We start from the raw sequence: 18187 nt of genomic DNA, 5'->3' as shown, positions 1-18187 counted from the left end.
CACCATTAACCCAAACTGAAGCTCTGTACCTCCTGAACAGGAGATCTCCATGCCTCCCTCCCCCAGCCCCTGGTAGCCTCCTTTCTGTCTCCATGAATTTGCCTTCCCCAAATTTGATAAGGCAGATGTCACCTCAGAATAACCAGGTCTGCTATTCTCATTGTGATGACCCCTTATGGGGTGCACAGACAGGCTGGCCTAAGACCCCTCTGGACCCCACAGAGCACCACGAGGGGACTGTGCTCAGAGAAGGCAGGATCTCGGCAGCTCCCTGCTCTGCCCCTGTGAGAGCTCGGGATGCAGCACGTGGCCCACCAGCTGTGGCAGCTGCTGCCGCTGCTGCTTTTAAAAAAAAAATCCCTTACTCAAGGACATGCTTATTGATTTTAGAGAGAGAGGGAGAGAAAGAGGAAGAGAAACATCAATGTGAGAGAGAAACATCTCTTAGTTGCCTCTTGCATGCACCCTGACTGAGGATTGAACTTGCAACCTAGACATGTGCCCTGAGTAGGAATCAAACCTGTGACCTTTCAGTTTGTGAGAGGATGCTCCAACCAACTGAGCCACACCAGCCAGGGTGCTTTTTTGGTTCTTTAGAGTTTAGACATATTGGTCCTTCTTTCAGAAACCCTGTCTCCCACTTTGCCAAATTAACTTCTCATCCTTCAAGTCGTGGCTTGGAAGTTTTCTCCAGAAAGGTTTCCCTGATTCTGCCATGACTTTCTGCCTCTGCTGGGTCTGGTGACCTCTTGACCTCCCAGAGGGTTCTACACGTCTTGTGTCACAGCTCAGATCACACTGGATGGTCAGTGCCTGTTCACTTGCCCATCTGCTCCACCAGCCCGTGGACTGTGTGAGGGCTGTTCCCACACAGCTGCAGCCCAGCATCAGCCCCGTGCCTGGCGTGTAGATATTTGGTAAGTGTGTGTGGATGGATTTCCTCCACCACTTCCCAGCCCTAGAAAGGCTCACAGTGAGCAGTCCCTTGGCTGCCTGCTTGCACGGGCATCACCTTCCTGTGCTCAGAGGGCTGCACGAGTGCACAGAGTTTTGGGAACAGGTGTGTGTGGAGGGAGTGTGGTGACAGAAAGGGGGGTATTAGAGTAGCAAGAGGCCTGGCCCCAATGTAACCCCAATAAATTCAATAAAAATTTAAAAAAGAGAGACCCGGTGCAGCCTCCATTGCCCATGTACCCTGCTCAGGACACGCACCCTGACCCCTTGAGGGAGGAGACATGTTATGTGGAAATGGGTGTTGAAATTCAAGTGACTTAAGGTCAAGACTAGTTTCCCTGTTTTGTTCTGAGGTTTGCTCCGCAATGAATTGCTGGCTGCACTGGAGGCCTGTGTCCGTCATAGGGCTGGGCTTCTGCTTTCCTGCTGCCGTCACTGGTGGGCTGTGAGCACAGTGGATTTTAATTTTCCTAAACCCACGAGTGTTGTTTTAGTGTGAAATGAAACAGAGACCCTGTTTCTGCTTCCTGTGTGTCGTGTGGTGGTCAAGATAATCAGTACAGGACCACTGTGCTTCGGGCTTGGAGCTTGCACAAGGAACTCCATGCAGGGCACCAGGAGGCTGCCAGCTGTCTGGGGAAGCTCCCTGGTGATGTTGTGAGATCACAGATCGTGCGGGCCTTGGCGTGGGTGAAACGCAGCCAGTGGTGTCAGGGCTCTTACAGGGAGGGGACTGACGCCCACATTAGGAAAGTCACGGCCGCTCAGATCTATTTTTGTTTGATGAGTCCTCTCACAAAAGGGCATCTCAGTGATGTGCATCTATAATTTTTTTAGCTGCTAGAAGGCACTTAGTGATTAAGATGGAGCTAGATATGAATCTAGATTCCATCACATCTAAGCGCTGTGACTTTGTGCATGTCACTTGCCTCTTTGGGCCTCAGTTTTCTCACCTGTAAATTGGGGAGGACAACCCCAGCCTCTCAGGGTGGTTGTGAGAGTGAAATGAGATGAAACCAGTGCTCACTGCTAGGCCTGGCACATCCCCAACGCTCAGTGTAGGTTAGGTGTCCTTTACTTCAATGATGTTATTTAGAATCCCTAAGAAGCATTGGATTTGGATGCCAGTCCCTCACATGCTTCTAGGCAGACTGCTCTCTGTAGTCTCTCTTCTTCCAGAGAAGATTCATCAGTGGTTTTGATTCTGAGAGTGATTTACCCTGTGGCCCAATAAAAGGACTCTGGGAGGGTATCCCAGCCCACTCTGTGCCTCCCTGTTGGGGAAGTGTTGGACAACGTGGCCACGAGAAAAAGAGAAATGTTTGGTGTGGCTACGGGTTCTGCATGTGGCCGGGGTAGGTGAGAAGGGACCCTTTGTGGGAAGTCTGGGTGACCCTGTACTACCAGTGGTGAGCGCCTCAGCAGGAGCAGACTATGCACACGTGGTGTGTGTGTGTGCATGTGTGTACAGTGTGTTGGGGGCGGCAAGGGGGCTTCTCTGTGCTTGGTAGGGAGACTGGGACTGGCCCAGCTGTATAACGTTGACTCAGGCTGCTGCCGTGACAGCTGTTCTTTTGTTTAGAGATTCAGTTAAGGCATTTAGTACAAAAACCTGAGGTACACAGTTACTGCTCAAAGATTCACACTCTACATTAAAGGCTCTTCATTAGCGATCGGATTTAGTGAGAAGATAACCCAGCATCCTGGAGATAGTCATCTGGCAGCAATTGAACGCCCTTCACCAGACAGCGGTGTGAGGATGGGCTGGCGGCCAGCCCTTCGCGGTCTGAGGTCATTCTCTGGGTGCCCAGGATCCACTGGATGTTGTTTATTAAAGAATCTGCTGGCACCCTCCCTACCTCCACTCAGTCTCAGTTCTGCTGGTGTTTTAAGACATTTTATTTTTATTTTTTAATTTTTGATTTTAGAAGGTGGGGTGGGGGAGGGAGGGAGGAAGGAAGAGGGAAAGAAACATCACCGATCAGTTGCCTTCTGTATGAGCCTTGACCGGGAACAGAACCTGCAGCCCAGGCATGTGCCCCGACCGGGAATCGAGCCAGCGACCTTTCAGTTTGCAGGGTGATGCCCAGCCAGCTGAGCCATACTGGCTGGGACTCGGCTTCGCTGGTTTTGATAGCACACAGAAAAATCCTGGGTGAGAAGAGGTAAACGGGGAGGGGCTGGGCCTAAAAGTTAGACTCTGCTGTTTGTTTGTTGCTTCTGTGCGTGTTTTCCACAGTTTCCTCCCTGTCCCTCTGGCTGCGGAGAAGCTCTGACCTCATGGAGGAGGATGGGTGTTCTGCCAGCTCCAGATTGCTTTTGGAGAAAGCACTTTAAACTCCAGACAACCAGGGTTATAGCTCCTGTGATAGAAGAGCCTGTGAGAGATCTGCCACAAAAGTTTGACTCTTCTTCGGTTAGGAAATTGTCAGTGGAAATAAGACACAATGCTTATCAAACTCCTTCCTGTTTTGCCTTTTGGGGTCTCTCACTCTCCCACTGGTGTTTTGTCTCCGTAGGTCCTAGAGAAGTCTGAAGGATGGCGGCAAAAGCAGCTGGAATGTCTTATCACTTCCACAACTATTGCCCCTCGTCATGACAGTTGAAACTGGTTTGCTGGCTAGTCACAGGCTTCTTTTTCTTTTTCCATTGTGCATCTGGAATAGTGTTTCCTCTCAAAAACCTCAGTAGCTAGTTTTCTTCAAATTAGTAAGGAAAAGAAAGATAATTAAAATGAGCCAAAGTAGACAAGTTTTGAGGAGTGAGATCCCCCTGACTTTGTAGCTCTTCTTTATCTTGGCTAATATTTCCATACCTCATCTCATTCTTTCTTACGTGTTTATACATTAAATCACAAGGTGGGACTTGCTTGAGGTACGTGGAACTGAAGCCAAGACAGTCAGTGGCCCAGCAGCCACAGGGACTCCTTTCTGGGTAACGCCTGACTGGTTGTGGAATCTATTGGGGCTCACGGTGGTCTTCACAGTAACTTGCACGGGAGCACGGCCACCCACCTGTAAAGCCCGCCTCTGCCCTCGCTGGTTCCCTCAGGCATTTCCCTGTACTTGGGCTGGTGGCACGGGCGCCGGTGCCAGAGCCTTCTTCCTGGTGTCAGGGGCCCCACGTGGCGGTGCAGGCTCATTGCAGTTCACCTTGCTGGAGCGCTGTGTTACTGCCTTGGAGGGCGCTTGTACTGGGTCCCAGGGGCTTTCTTTCCCTAAGCCGATGGAGCTACCGGACCCCTTGGGGTGCGGTTTGCAAGGGCACGGAAAGGTCTCCAGTTGTTCAGAAACACTGTCCCCACCATCTTTGTGTTTATCTTCTGCTAAGTCTGCCCTTTTTGTGTTAAGGCAACTTTGCACCCCCAGGGGAGTGTCCGTAAAGTTGGTCACAGCACTGAGGGAGGGCACTGATGGTCCCGTTCCTTCTTCTAAGGTCAGGGCTGGGCCCTGGGACCAGAGAGCCTGAGGCTCCAAAGCCGTACAGAGCCTGGAGCTTTGCTGGGTGTTATGTCCGTCATCTGGTCTCCCAGCCAGGCAGCCCTTACCGTGTTTGTACAGAGGACTTGGTCACCAGGGTGAAGGCGTTGCCTGAGGTCATGCCCTGTGAGCCGCTTGACTTGGGCCCTGTGGTTCAGTGAATTCTGGCATTATAAGAGCTGCAGAGAAAAATTCACCCCTGAGAAGTGGCTCTGAGTCTTCTGTGTCCGGTTCTCCATGATGATTGTTCAGCTTTGCTTTGGACTCAGCTGATTTCTGCCCCGGAAGTCTCATGTCTGGGAAGCCCCTCAGTCCCAGGCAAACCAGAATGGCTGGCCACCCTACCTTGGGTGACCAGAGAGAGCGGGTCTTCACTCTCCCAGGCCCTGTGTCTGACCTTGAGCCAGGAGCTATGGCTGGGATCCAAGGCTGGCAAACGCGATGCTCAGAGAAGGGCCAGAGGCCAGCTGCTGTGTGGGGTCATCAAGCTTCTGCCCCTTGCCCCCCTCCCAAATCTCCTGTGCCCTCCCCTCCCCTCCTCTCTGGCTCTGCATTGGCCTCAGCCAGCCCTTCCTGAACCCTCTTGATTTGCACACAAAGCCTCAGGCACATCCGTGTTCCTGTTGGATGCCTCATTTTTTTTCTCAGGTGGGGCATCTGTGTGCAAAGGGCCCAAACTTCTGGCAGAGGGTGGGCTTAGCTGGCAAGGCCCCATTTTCCTCGTGTTCTTGTCCTGCCTCTGTGATGGTGAAGGGCACTAGGCCTGGGCTCTTGAGCCCTGACGTGAGGCAGAAGCTTCCAAAGCAGGGTCGCTTGTAGGGATCTGGCTTTATCACTCGGAACTGCTCCTCTGTGGTGGGGCTTTTCAAGCTCTGTTGTGTGATAAGGCCCCTCCAGCTCGCACTGCTCTGTGTCCTGTCCCTCCCTCCACACTGCAAACTTCCGCCTGCTGTCTCACCCCCGAAGTTCAGGGCTGTGGGCTGGCGCCTGGCTACTGGTGGGAGCTCATAAAAGCACCCAGATGCAGGGCTGGGAGACAGCAGGGCTGCCTTTTAGAGCGAGTGAAACTGTTATGAGCAGAAAGAAAAATTTCCCAGCCACAGCAGCTGGCAAGAAGGGGAGTGTAAATCATCAAGACAGGTTCCTTTGGGGCTCGAGTCTGAGGCGGAAGCAGCAGATTTGGTAATGACTTTGCAGATGTGATGAAGGGTGGGGAGGACCCTGAGATAGGAGATTATTGTGTATTATCTTGCGGGCCAGGTTTAATCAGAGGTTTTAACAAAGGAAGAAGAAAGCAGAAGGGGCTAAGAGAGCTGCTGTTGCTGGCTTTTGAAAGTGGAGGAAGGGGCCATGAACCATGGACTGTAGTGACCTGTAGAAACTGGGAATGGCCCTCAGTTGACAGCTGGTGAGAAAAGGAACCCTTGTTTTACACCTGCAAGGGCCTGAATTCTGCCAGCAATGGAATGAGCAGGAAATGGATTCTCCTTTAGAATCTCCAGAAGGAAAGAGTGGGCGGACACCTGGAATTTAGTCACAGGAGACTCACCAGTCTTCTGACTTCCAGAACCGTAAAGTAACACGTTGTGTTAACTCACTAAGTTTGTAGTCATTTGTCACAGCAGCCATCGGAAATGAATACAGTGGGGTCCCACGGGGTGACGCCCACACATTTATGTAGCCATTCCCCCACTGATGTTGGATCTTTAAATTTCCAATTTTCCTCTGTCACCCCTGGTCCAGCGAGGATGCCTTGCACACGCTTGCATATGCACACGGGAAGGTGTTGGTATTCTCTAACAGCATTTTTCGGTAATCCCCAGTGAGAAATACAGTTTTTTGTAGTGACCCCGTGTATACATCCACATATAAAACTTCCATAAAAATTTCAAGCAATCCTGCTTGTCCCTACTACGTGTTGCACTCTGATATTTTCTGGGTGACGCTTTTTCATTCCAAATCCATGCTGATTGCTAGACAGAAACTTTTTTTCACAGTCCAGGAAAGGATCCCAGTGTCTAGTTTGAAAAGTATGCGTGGCTAGCTTATTGTGTGGTAAGACTGGCTGCACACGCGTCTGACCACCATCTGCCTGGCAGGGATGCCAAAACACGAGTTTATTTTGCCTTACTTTACAATTAATTCTGCATCCAAAAGATATAGAAATAGGCTGTTTTAGCACATGTGTTTGATGTTAAGATTTAGTATTTTAAAAATCAATTTTTAAAGCTTTTTATTTTGAAATACTTATAGATTCATTGGAAGTTACCAACAAAGTAGAGAGAGGTCCTGTGTAAGTTCCCCCCAGTGGTTACAGCTTACGTAATCACAGTACAATGTCAAAACCAGGACACTGCCATTTGGACAATGTGTGTGTGTAATTCTGTCATTTTATCTGTTGTATAGATTTGCACATCAGAGAAGGAAAACTCTGATTCCAAAAAACCTCCGCTGCCTTGCGGCATACCTCTTCAGGGGAAAGGCTAAGGGAGTAAACCCCGACAGAAAATCCGGAGCTGGAGTCCCTAAGGCGGTTTGACGTTGTAGTCAACACTGGCAACTCCTGCGGCGCACCTGAAGCCAAGCTGTATCGACTCCGTCTTTCCCTTGGATCCTTCAGCTGCGAAGAGAGGGGGGGTCTGCTGCATGGGCAACAGCAGACCCTCCATATCACCCTGCCCAGGCTCTGTAGCTTCAGCTTCACTGGAGAGGACACTCCAGCGTCATCGCAAGATGTCAATTCAACACGGGAGGAGACAGATACCGTGTCACTCCCGAGTCGGACTGCACAACCATTCTCGGCGGTGCAGATAGACTCTTAAGAAGCTACACCATCGTCTCTCGAGATGGACGGCTGCCGACGATAGATTTGCATAAAAACCAGGCAACAGAGCTATCCCATTGCTACTCCTGAGTGGTCATGCCCACCCCCTTTCCTCAGCCATCTCTAACCTGGGGCAACTACTAATCTGTTTTCCATCGACATAATTTTGTTGTTCTGAAAATGTTACGTAAATGGACTCTCATAGTATGTGACCTTTTGAGACTGGCCCTTTTCATGCCCTTAATGCCCCAGAGACCCCCTGTGTGTTCTCGCTGTCTGCATGACAGAGTTCCTTCCTTTGCACTGATGAGGTATGTTCTGTGCTAGGGGCATATCCTGCTATAACTGGTCATTAATTAAGAGGAATTTTGGTTGTTTCCAATTTTTGGCTATTACCAATAAAGCTGCTATAAACAAGCACGCGTAAGAGTTGTGTGGATATACGTTTTTATTTTTGCATCGAAATAAATATTTCTGTATTGACATAAAAACTTAATCCGCACAACATGAATACATGCTTGTCTAAATGATCAGTGGGTCAAATACCATTGCTGGGTTGTATGATAAATATATTTTTAGCTTTGTCGGAAACTGACAAACTGCTTTCCAGAGTGGCTATTCCGTTTCATGTTCCCACCAGACATGAATGAGAGGTACAATTTCTCTACGTCCTTGTCAGCATTTGGCAATGTCACTATTTACTGTTCTCGTAGAGGGAGTCTTGATTTGCCTTTCCCTTGTGGCTGATGATGTCGAACATCTTTTCATGTGCTTATTTGCCATCTCTATATACTTTTGGGTAAAAATGTCTCTGTGTCTATTTTTGGGGGGTAATTCTTTAGTTTTGTTTTTAATTTTATTTTTAAACTAGTTTCCATTCACTATTATTTTGTATTGGTTTCAGGTGTACAGCACAGTGGTTAGACAATCATATACTTTACAAAGTATCCCCCTGTATTTCCAGTACCCACCTGGCCCCATACACAGTTATCACTGTATTGTTGACTCCATTCCCCATGCTGTAGCCTACAGCCCCGTGATGACTGTTCGGTAACTACCGATTTGTACTTCTTAACCCCTCCACCTTTTCCACCCAGTCCCCCAGGCTCCCCTCGCCCGGGCAGCCATCAGTCTGCGCTCCGTGTCTATGAGTCTGTTTCAGTGTTGGTCTGGTGGGAGGTGTGGGAGGGAGGCACACTATCTTTGGGTGCTTTTTGGTCTGAATGGAGACCAAGCGCTGAAGTTTCCGGCTTAGAGTATTCAGACGTGGACAGCGAGGCTGTACTAGCTTAGACTTGCAGCAGTGCTGTGTGTCCGTTTCCTTACCTCTCTGTACTCAGTGTTATTAAACTTCCTTCCCCAATTCGATGAGCAAAACAGGTCCTCCTCTTTTCATCTGCATTTGTCTGAGGCTGAGTGTCTTTTGATAGGTTTGTGGCAATTGTATTTACTCTTTTAAGAATTACCTGTGTGTGGCCTTTGGCACTTTTAAAAATGAATCTTTAATTACACAAATTAATCTGTATCATCTTCTTCATCTTTTTGAAGAGGAAAATTCAAAGTAAGGTTTAAGTCTCCTTTGAATACCATCCTATTTCTTAACGTATCACTCCAAAACTTGTAGCTTTGAACACCTACTACTTATCCATGAGTTCTCAGATGGCCTGGGCAGTTCAACTGATTGGACCTGCCCTTGTGATCTCCTGGCAGATGGCTGTCTGGGTTACCTGGGCTGGATCGACTTTCCTCTCCTTCACTTATTCTTCCATTTGGCTATTCCTAGATTCCCTGTTGTATAGTTGAGAGGTTCTGTAAGACAACACAGTGTTCATTCAAGCTTTTACTTGTGGTCAGTTTTCTATCGCCCCATTGGCCAAAGCAAGTCACACAGCTCAGCCTGGAGTTCGTATGGGCAGGCATTACAAAAAGGCCTAAATTCAGGCAAGTATGGACAATGGAGACATTGATGCAATCTGTCCACTACCAAAGGTAATTCTTCTAGTTTCGTGTGATTTCTTGTGTGTGTGTGTGTGTGTTTGTGTGAACATAAATGTTATACTGTTGGATATGATTCTGCATCTTGCTATTTCCACCCAGTAATATCTTTTTTTTTGGTGATCTATTTCTTTTAACTGCTATACGAATTTCATAGTATGAATGTATAGCACATTTTATGGAGCCATTTCCGTGATGAATAAACATTTAGGTTGTTCCCAATGTTTTCCTCTATTACTGTATTTCATAGTCTGAGATGTCCCTTTTTCTCATTTTAACGTTTCTGAAATTCTTGATGTCTTAACAATGATTTCAGTGTTATCCTTTTATTGGGACATAAAATAATGATACACCTTGTAATCAGTGTTCTTAGATTGATGAAGTCTGGTATAAACATTGTGTAGATTGAACTTCAAATCAGTTGTTACCATCTGTGCTCTCACCATTGCTCTTATCTTTGCCATTAACTGGTGCGTTGTTAAGAGTGTTCATGTTTTGCCAACTTAATAGAAGTGCAATGGCATCTCACTGCAGTTTAAACGTACTTCCCTGATTACTAGTTAGGTTAAATAAATATCGTCTCATATTTATTGGCCATTTACGTTTCCTTTCTGTGAAACGCCTGTTTAAATCTGGTGCCCTTTTAAAAAAAATTTTTTTTATGGGGTTGTCTTTTTCTTACTGATTTATAGGAATTCCTTATAGTTATAGATTCTAATCTTTCATTTGCATTGCCAATATCTTCTTCCAGTGTGAGGTTTATCTTTTTACTTTATATACAGATTTCTTTACTATCATATATAGATAATTTAAATGGTAATGGAGTGGAATTTTTAAAAGCAATCTTTTCTTTTTTTTAAAATTTTTGTTTGGGCTTCTTGTGTCTTACTTTAAAAACCCCTCAGTACTACATACACTATTACTGCCAGCACTGGCAGATACTATTTCTTGAACAGTTACTATGTGCCAGGCACTGTTCCAAGTGCTTTATATTAACTCATTCGGCGATCACAACAACCCTATTGGGTAGTTATTATGAACCCTGTTCTACACCAAGGAAACTGGGGTCAACTAGCCTGTGGTAGGTTGAATAAAGCCCCCTTCCTCCCACAAAGATAATCACATACTAATCTTTGGAAACTGTCAATATTACCTTATATAACAAAAGGCTGACTATTACTTTCTATGGCGAACAAAGTCTTTAATTAAGGGTCTTAAGGCGGGGAGGGTATCCTGAAACCTGGGTGTGCCCTAAATGCAACCACAGTATCTTTATGAGAGGAAGGCAGAGGGAGATATTATCATATAGAAGATGGGAAGGCAATGGTACCAGACAGGCAGAAACTGGAGGAATGCAGCCATGAGCCAAAGACTGTCAGTAGCCACCAGGAGCTAGAAGAGACAAGGGACAGCTAACATATTTTTATGTTATTGTCTGTGTGTTTTTTCTCTTTAATGAATTACCTGGCTGTCCAATTTTACTATCGGGTTATCTTTTTCTGAGGAGATCTTTATGTATGCTGGATACTTTGTGAGGTGTTTGACAAATGTACTCTCTAGTATGTGGCATGAGTTTTCTGTGTTGTTTATTTTGTTTTTGAATTCACACTTTCACATTTTATTTAGTCAAATTTATCATTTTAAATTTGTGTATATATCTGGTTGTGATTTGTTTAAGAAGACTTTAATTTCGCATTTTCTTCCAAAGTTTTGACATTTTTTGGAATGTTTAGAGTTCTCACCCCTGTGGAATTTATTTTTGAGAATAGCGTGTAGGAACACAATTTTATTTATTTTTCCTCAAGTGGAGAATCAATTGACTCAATACCGTTACTAAAATGTCTAATTTTCTCCCACTGATTTGAAATGCTTCTATATACACATGGATCTATTTCTGAGTTCTCAATTATATTCTTTGGGTCTATAATTTCTCTAGTATTAACAGAGAAATTAACCCAAGCTGTATCGACTCCGTCTTTCCCTTGGACCCTTCAGCTGCGAAGAGAGGGGGGGTCTGCTGCATGGGCAACAGCAGACCCTCCATATCACCCTGCCCAGGCTCTGTAGCTTCAGCTTCACTGGAGAGGACACTCCAGCGTCATCGTAAGATGTCGATTCAGCACGGGAGGAGACAGATACCGTGTCACTCCCGAGTCGGACTGCACAGCCATTCTCGGCGGTGCAGATAGACTCTTAAGAAGCTACACCATCGTCTCTCGAGACGGACGGCTGCCGACGACGAACAGTATTAATTCCTTAGTTGTATATGTTTAGATATTTGGTAGTGCAAGACCCTCCACTTTTCCTTTGTCAAACTTGTTTTTAGTACTTTTGAATATTTACACTTAAAAACATTTAAAAATATTAAGACAACATTTTTTATTTTTTAGGTATATATTTTTTGATTATGTTATTTCAATCGTCTCAATTTCTTTCCCCCTTTTGCTCCACTCTGCCTGGTACCCCACTTCCCTCCAGCAATCCCACCCCCCTTAGTCATGCATATGAGTTCTTTGGCTTCTCCATTTCCTTTGCTATGCTTAGCATCCCCCTGTTTATTTTGTACCTACCAATTATGCTTCTTAATCCTTGTATTTTTTCCTCCATTCTCCCTCTTCCTCCTCCCCACTGATAACCCTCCACATGATCCCCATATCTATGATTCTGATCCTTTTCTAGTTGTTTGCTCATATTGTTTTTGTTTTTAGATTCAGTTGTTGATAGTTCTGAGTTTATTGTCATTTTACTGTTTATAGTTTTGATCTTTATTTTCTTAAATAAGTCCCTTTAACATTTTGTATAAGGGCTTGGTGATGATGAACTCTTAGCTTTACCTTGTCTGGGAAGCACTTTACCTGCCCTTCCATTCTAAATGATATTGCTGGATAGGGTAGTCATGGTTGTAGGGTCCTTGCTTTTTATCACTTTGAATATTTCTTGCCAGTCTCTTCTTGCCTGCAAAGTTTCTTTTGAGAAATCATCTGATAGTCTTAAGAGGACTCCTTTGTAGGTAACACTCATCTCTTGCTGCTTTTATGATTCTCTTATCTTTCACCTTTGGCATTTTAATTATGATGTGTCTTGGTGTGTTCCTCTTTGGGTCCAACTTGTTTGGGACTCCCTGTGCTTCCTGGACTTGTATATCTTATTTCCTTCACCAAATTAGGGAACTTCTCTTTCATTATTTTTTCACATAAGTTTTCAATTTCTTGGCTCTTCCTCTTCTTCTGGCACCCCCGTGATTCAGATGTTGGCCCTTTTGGAGATGTTCTAGAGTCTTCTTAAACTCTTCTCATTTTTTTGAATTCTTGTTTCTTCATTTTGCTCTGGTTAAATGTTTCTTTCTTCCTTATGTTCCAAATTGTTGATTTGAGTCCTGGGTTCCTTCCCTTCATTGTTGGTTCTCTGTATATTTTTCTTTATTTCACTTTGTATAACCTTCACTTCTTCCTTTATTTTGTGATTGTACTCAGTTATTTCTCTGAGCATCCTTATTACCAGTGATATGAACTCTGCATCTGACAGGTTGGTTATCTCCTTTGTGCTTAGTTCTTTTTCTGGTGTTTTGATGTGCTCTTTCATTTGGGTCATACTTCCCTGTCTTCTCAACTTGAGAGGCTCCTGTGTTTGCCTCTGTGTATTAGGTAGAGCTGCTGCACCTGTTACATTGTAAGGGGTAAAGCCTTAGGTATTCATCAGTGCGGGGTGACCTGTTTCAGCACTTTGTGGCACTATATGGGGAGGAGGGATCAGAAAGGGATCAATGCTGCTTGCTTGGCATTTGCCCCATTTCCAGTCACTTCACTTGCTTCCTGTGTGCGACTGGTGCTTCTCTAGCTGTTGCTCTGGCTGTGGTTCCCAGAGTGGGTGGGTCTGCAGACGTTCTAGGACCATGGTGGCCTCTAAACAGACTTTCCTGAGAGATGGGCAGTTTCTTCCACTGCCTGAACCCCCACTGGTTTTCACAGCCAGAAGCTATGAGGCTTTATTTTCCAGGTGCTGAAACTAATGAGCTGTGTGGTCTGGCCTGGGGCTGGGATCACTCTCCAGGTGTCCCTTCCTAGATTTTATAATGTGGGACTCCTCATTTTGCCCACTGGCTGCAGCCACCACCTCACCACATACCCTCCATTCCAGGTCCCCATCTCTGCCCCTCCAACCCATCTGGATGAACACTTCCCCTTTAAATCATTGGTTGTCAGGCTGCCACACAGTTCAATTTTCTGGGAGTTCTGGTGGTTTTCTTTGTTTTGAGGTAGTTATAATCCTTATGGTTGTGCAAGGAGGCAAAGTGTGTCCACCTATTTCTCCATCTTGGCCAGAAGCTCCAAGACAATATATTTAGAGCAGTTTTAGAGTCAGAGCAAGATTGAGAGGAAGGTACAGAGATTCCCCACATGCTCCTTGCCCCAGTCCCCATTCTTGCACAGCCTCTCCCATTATCAGCATCCCTTAACAGAGTGGTATGTTTGTTACAACTGATGAACTGACATTGACACATCATTATCATTCAAAGTCTACAGTTTATGCTAGGGTTCACTCTTGGTATTATATGGTTGATGGGTTTGGACAAATGTATAATGACATGTCTCTACCACTGCAGTATCATACAGAGTAGTTTCACCTAAAAGATTTCTCTGTGCTCTGCCTATTCATCCCCCTCCTCCTCCCTTAACCCCTGGCAACCAGTGATCTTTTTATTGTCTCCATAGTTTTGCCTCTTCCAGAATAGAATCATACAGTGTGTAGCCTTTTCTTTCACTTAGTTATTTGCACTTAAGTTTCCTCCATGTCTTTTCACGACTGTTAGCTTGTTTCTTTTTTTCACTGTGGTCCATTGTCTGGATGTACCACAGTTTGTTTATCCATTCATCTACTGAAGGATGTCTTGATTGCTTCCAAGTTCTGGCAATTTTAAATGAAGCTGCTATAAACATCTGTGTGCAGGTTTTTATGTGGACAGAAGTTTTCAATGCCTCTGGATTAATACCAAGGAAGGACCACAATTGCTGGATTGTTTAGTAAGAGTATATGTAGTTTTGTAAGAAACCACCAAATTTTTCTCCAAAGTGGTTGAATTATTTTTATATTTACATTTTCAAATGCATTTTAGAATCACCTTATGAAATTCTTTGAAAAATCTTGTTAGAATGGATGAGTTTCTTACACCCAAGTCCAGGTTAGAAGCAAGACATGTGATTGCATTGAATTTATAGACTATTTGAGAGAGAATGACAATATTGTTATAATAAATCTTTCCATTCTCAAAAATGGTTTCTCTCTCCAGTTAGGTCAAATTTTATTATCCTTTAGTTAAGTCTTATAGCTGTACTCTTTCTAAGATCATTATGATACTGTCTTTTCCTAGTACATATTATCATTGGTTAGTTAGTACCAGGAGCTATGGATTTTTTTGTCCTATAGAAGTTTGACTTTCTTGTATTCAAATTTATGTTTTTTTTCTTTAATTGCTTTTGGATTTTGTGTCATAGTAAAGAACATTTTGCTCATTTTTTTCAATCATGCTGGAATGTCACCATATCTTGTTTCTAACCTGGGCTTAGGTGTAAGAAACTCATCCAGTTTTATCATTTCTATGACTACCTAGTGTACCTTTTTTCTTTAAAGCCCATCTTTTCTCCACTGATTTGAGATGCCACCTTAATGTAAACTGAAGTGTCATATTACTGGATTTTCTCTTCTTTTCCACTGGTCTCTCTGTCTAGACATGCAATGCATAGTACCACAGTGTTTTAATCATAGAGGCTTTACAGTGTGTTTTCATATCTGGTAAGGCTGGTGTGTGTGTGTGCACGCACGCACACACATGCATGACTTGTTTACTTAACAGTCGGTGGGTCCTTTCATTCTGCAGACACATATTTTATCTTCAGTTGTGGGAGATGGTTAATGTTTATTTTTCTTTCCTTCACTTTTCCTCACTGATTTTCTTATGTAGTTTCTCTTTCTACTCCTTGGTGCCCTCTTTAGATGTGTCCATTCTGAACCTTAGCCCTCTCATTAAGTCTTTTTATTATCAACAGTTCAATGTTATTAAGATTGGTGCAAGGGGGATGTAATGTACAACATGGTGACTGTAGTTAATAATACTGTATTGAAAATTGCTAAAAGAGTAGATCTTTAAATTCTTATCACAAGGAAAAAATTTGTAGCTATGTGTGGTAATGAATATTAACTAGACTAATTGTGATCATTCTGCAGTATATACAACTATTGAATCATTATGTTGTACATCTGAAACAAATATAATGTTAATGTCAATTATACTTAAATAAAAAAGAGGTGCTTTTTGCAACTTATTCTTTTTATTTAATGAGTGTGCTGTCTTTATATTTTTCTGAGTAAATAAAATATTCTTTTGATAAAAGAATCCTGTCTTAATTGCTCTGCTAATTCTGTTTCCTTTGAATTAGCTCTCCTGTATGCTAAGTTTGTCTCTCATGGTGCTGATGTTCGGTGACCCATCATTATGCATGTATCTTTAGCTGAGGGTCCCCGAGTGCCTGCCTGTTGTTTGCACAGTGCATTTGTAGAAATGAGTGGGAAACACCACTGCTGCTACTGAGACAGATACCTTGGGGGCTGATCTTCTGGGCCTAGGTGAGTCTTGTTTCCTTTCCATCAGCTGTCTGCTTGGGATGGCACCCTGTCCCTCTCACCTAAGCATCTGCAGTCACTGCTCCTCCCTGGAGAGAGACACCTTCAGGCTGATGCTTGGCCCACTGAGGCTAGTGGTAGAAAACTTGGGGTTGTATCTGTGTCCTTGTGACAATGTCCTTATTAGTCACCACTGAGCCAGGCCTTTTCTGGCTCTGGATTTCTACCACGAGCACGAAACATCTTCCGTTTTGCCACTATGATTTTTTTTTTTTTTGATGAGGTGCACCTGAATTTTTTTCTTCTGGCCACAGGCATTCTTCTGCAGTTTTGTAGGTCTCTTTCTTTCTGTCTCTCTTTTTTGTCTTTTAGGGATTCCTCATATTTTTGTGTCCAATGAGAATTTCCTTTCTTGTTCTGAACACAAGTGTATGTTTATTATTAAAGATTTTATTACTATTTTCATGGATTTGTTGCAGAAGGGGAAGACTGTGGCCTTGATTTAGTTTATTATCTTGAAGCTGAAACTTTACTTTTTCTTTTTTTCTTTCCTTTTTGGAATTTTGAAATGAACTTCTGCTTACTGAAAACAATTTAGAAAATTATTCCCATCATGCAGAACCACATTTTGGTAAAGAGTAGATTATTATAGTCTCTGGGTGATTTCTCAGAGCAAGGCTGCCTTGACAGTATATATCTGTTTATTTGCACTTTAAAAATTAACTCATTGCTCTGCTTTATATTATTTAAAGTAGGAAATATGGTAATTATTTAGTCTGGGTCTACCTTAAAAACATGTGTTCACTATATAGAAAAGTACAGAGAAGTATGCTGCAAACACTGGTGTAGCATCGCCTGTTTACTACTCTGCTCCATCAAATGTCAATATCTTGCCATATTTTCTTTAGATTAAAAAATAATATATAAGATATTACAGATGGAGTTGAAGTCTCTTACATGCCCTTCCCCTTCCCCTATTCCTTTGCTCCTACTTTTGAGCTAATCACTGATAGGGGTTTTGGATTGTCTTTATCATGTGTGTTTTTGTATTATCACACAGGAATGTAGCAATAAGCCATGGATAGTATATTTTCTATGTTTTAAAAACTTCATATAAATGACATCATATTGTGCATATCTTTATATTATTTGCTTTTTTAACTCAACTTTATGATTTTGAGATTTATTCATGTTAATACGTGGAGCTCTCCTTCATTCCTTTAACATTCTTTTCTGTGACTAGACTGCAATTTGCTTATATGTTCTTTAGCTCATGTGAGTCACTTAGGTTGTTTCCAATTCTTCTTGATTACAAACTGTGGTGCTCTCTTTTCTTTTCTTTTCCATTTTATTTACCTTTCAGTAAGTCTAAATCCTTGAGAGGTACAGCATTACATGGATTCTGTGTTCAACGGCCTTAGTAGGAAGGTTGCTTTGGAATCTAGCTCGAACCATCCGCAAGTTCCATGAGCACGAGCTAGCTTTCCTGGGACTACTCTGGTGTTGTTCCGTTTGCCACCAGGAGTCACTGTGTTGTTCTTCGCTTCGTACACATCAGCACATCTCTTGCCTGGATAGAATTCAGTTTCATTTTGAGCATAAACACCTTCAATTTTAAGAAGATATGTGTGCCCCCTCTGGTTCTGGAGACCCCTCTGATAGTCGGCAAAAATGGCCTTGTACCGCAGCTTTCCAGACAAATTTCTCCTTATAGAAGTTCTGTTTCTAGCAGAACTCCCACCACCCCCAGGCTCCAAGATGGCAGAAAAACCCATGAACATTCATTCATTATCTGTTTTTTTTGGACATAAGTACTAGAGTCTCTCTAGGGTATATACTTAGAAATGTAACTGCTAGATCACAGGACATACACATCTTTAAATTAATTAGATCTTGTGAAATTGATCTCCAAAATGGTGGCGCCAACTTGCACTTCCACTAGACGTGTGTACGAGACCCTGTTTCCCCAGGAGCTCATCAGCACTGGATATTGTAGGGTCGGTTAATCATCGCCACTCTTATGAGGGTGGAATTATAGTGCAATGTCAACTTAAATAGCATTTTCCTGATTATTAATGAAATTAAGTAACCTTTCTTTTTTTATTGACCATCAGGTTTCACTTCTGTGATTTCCAGGTTCCTGTCTCTGTCCAATTCCAACTGGATTGTCTTTTCTTGTAGCTCTCATTCATTCCTTTCACATTCCATTCTGTGACTAGACCACAGTACTTTGTTATAACTATAAATATCTTGCCTCAGGTTGTGGCTTGTCTTTTTTACTTTGCTTGTGGTATCTTTGATGTAGCAACATTTAAAA

General features: G+C 43.6%; 1 pseudogene; it reads right to left on the bottom strand.

Moving 5' to 3' along the window:
• Positions 1–17238: 17238 nt before the first annotated feature.
• Positions 17239–17645, bottom strand: LOC150000807 (large ribosomal subunit protein eL33 pseudogene; annotated as a pseudogene).
• Between the last annotated feature and the right edge of the window lie 542 nt (positions 17646–18187).

The sequence above is a fragment of the Furipterus horrens genome, unplaced genomic scaffold (genome assembly GCF_987537825.1).
Source record: "Furipterus horrens unplaced genomic scaffold, mFurHor1.1.pri manual_scaffold_10, whole genome shotgun sequence".
Classification (NCBI taxonomy): Eukaryota; Metazoa; Chordata; class Mammalia; order Chiroptera; family Furipteridae; genus Furipterus; species Furipterus horrens.
Note: the sequence above shows the minus strand (reverse complement) of the source record. Positions and strands in the feature narration are given on the sequence as shown.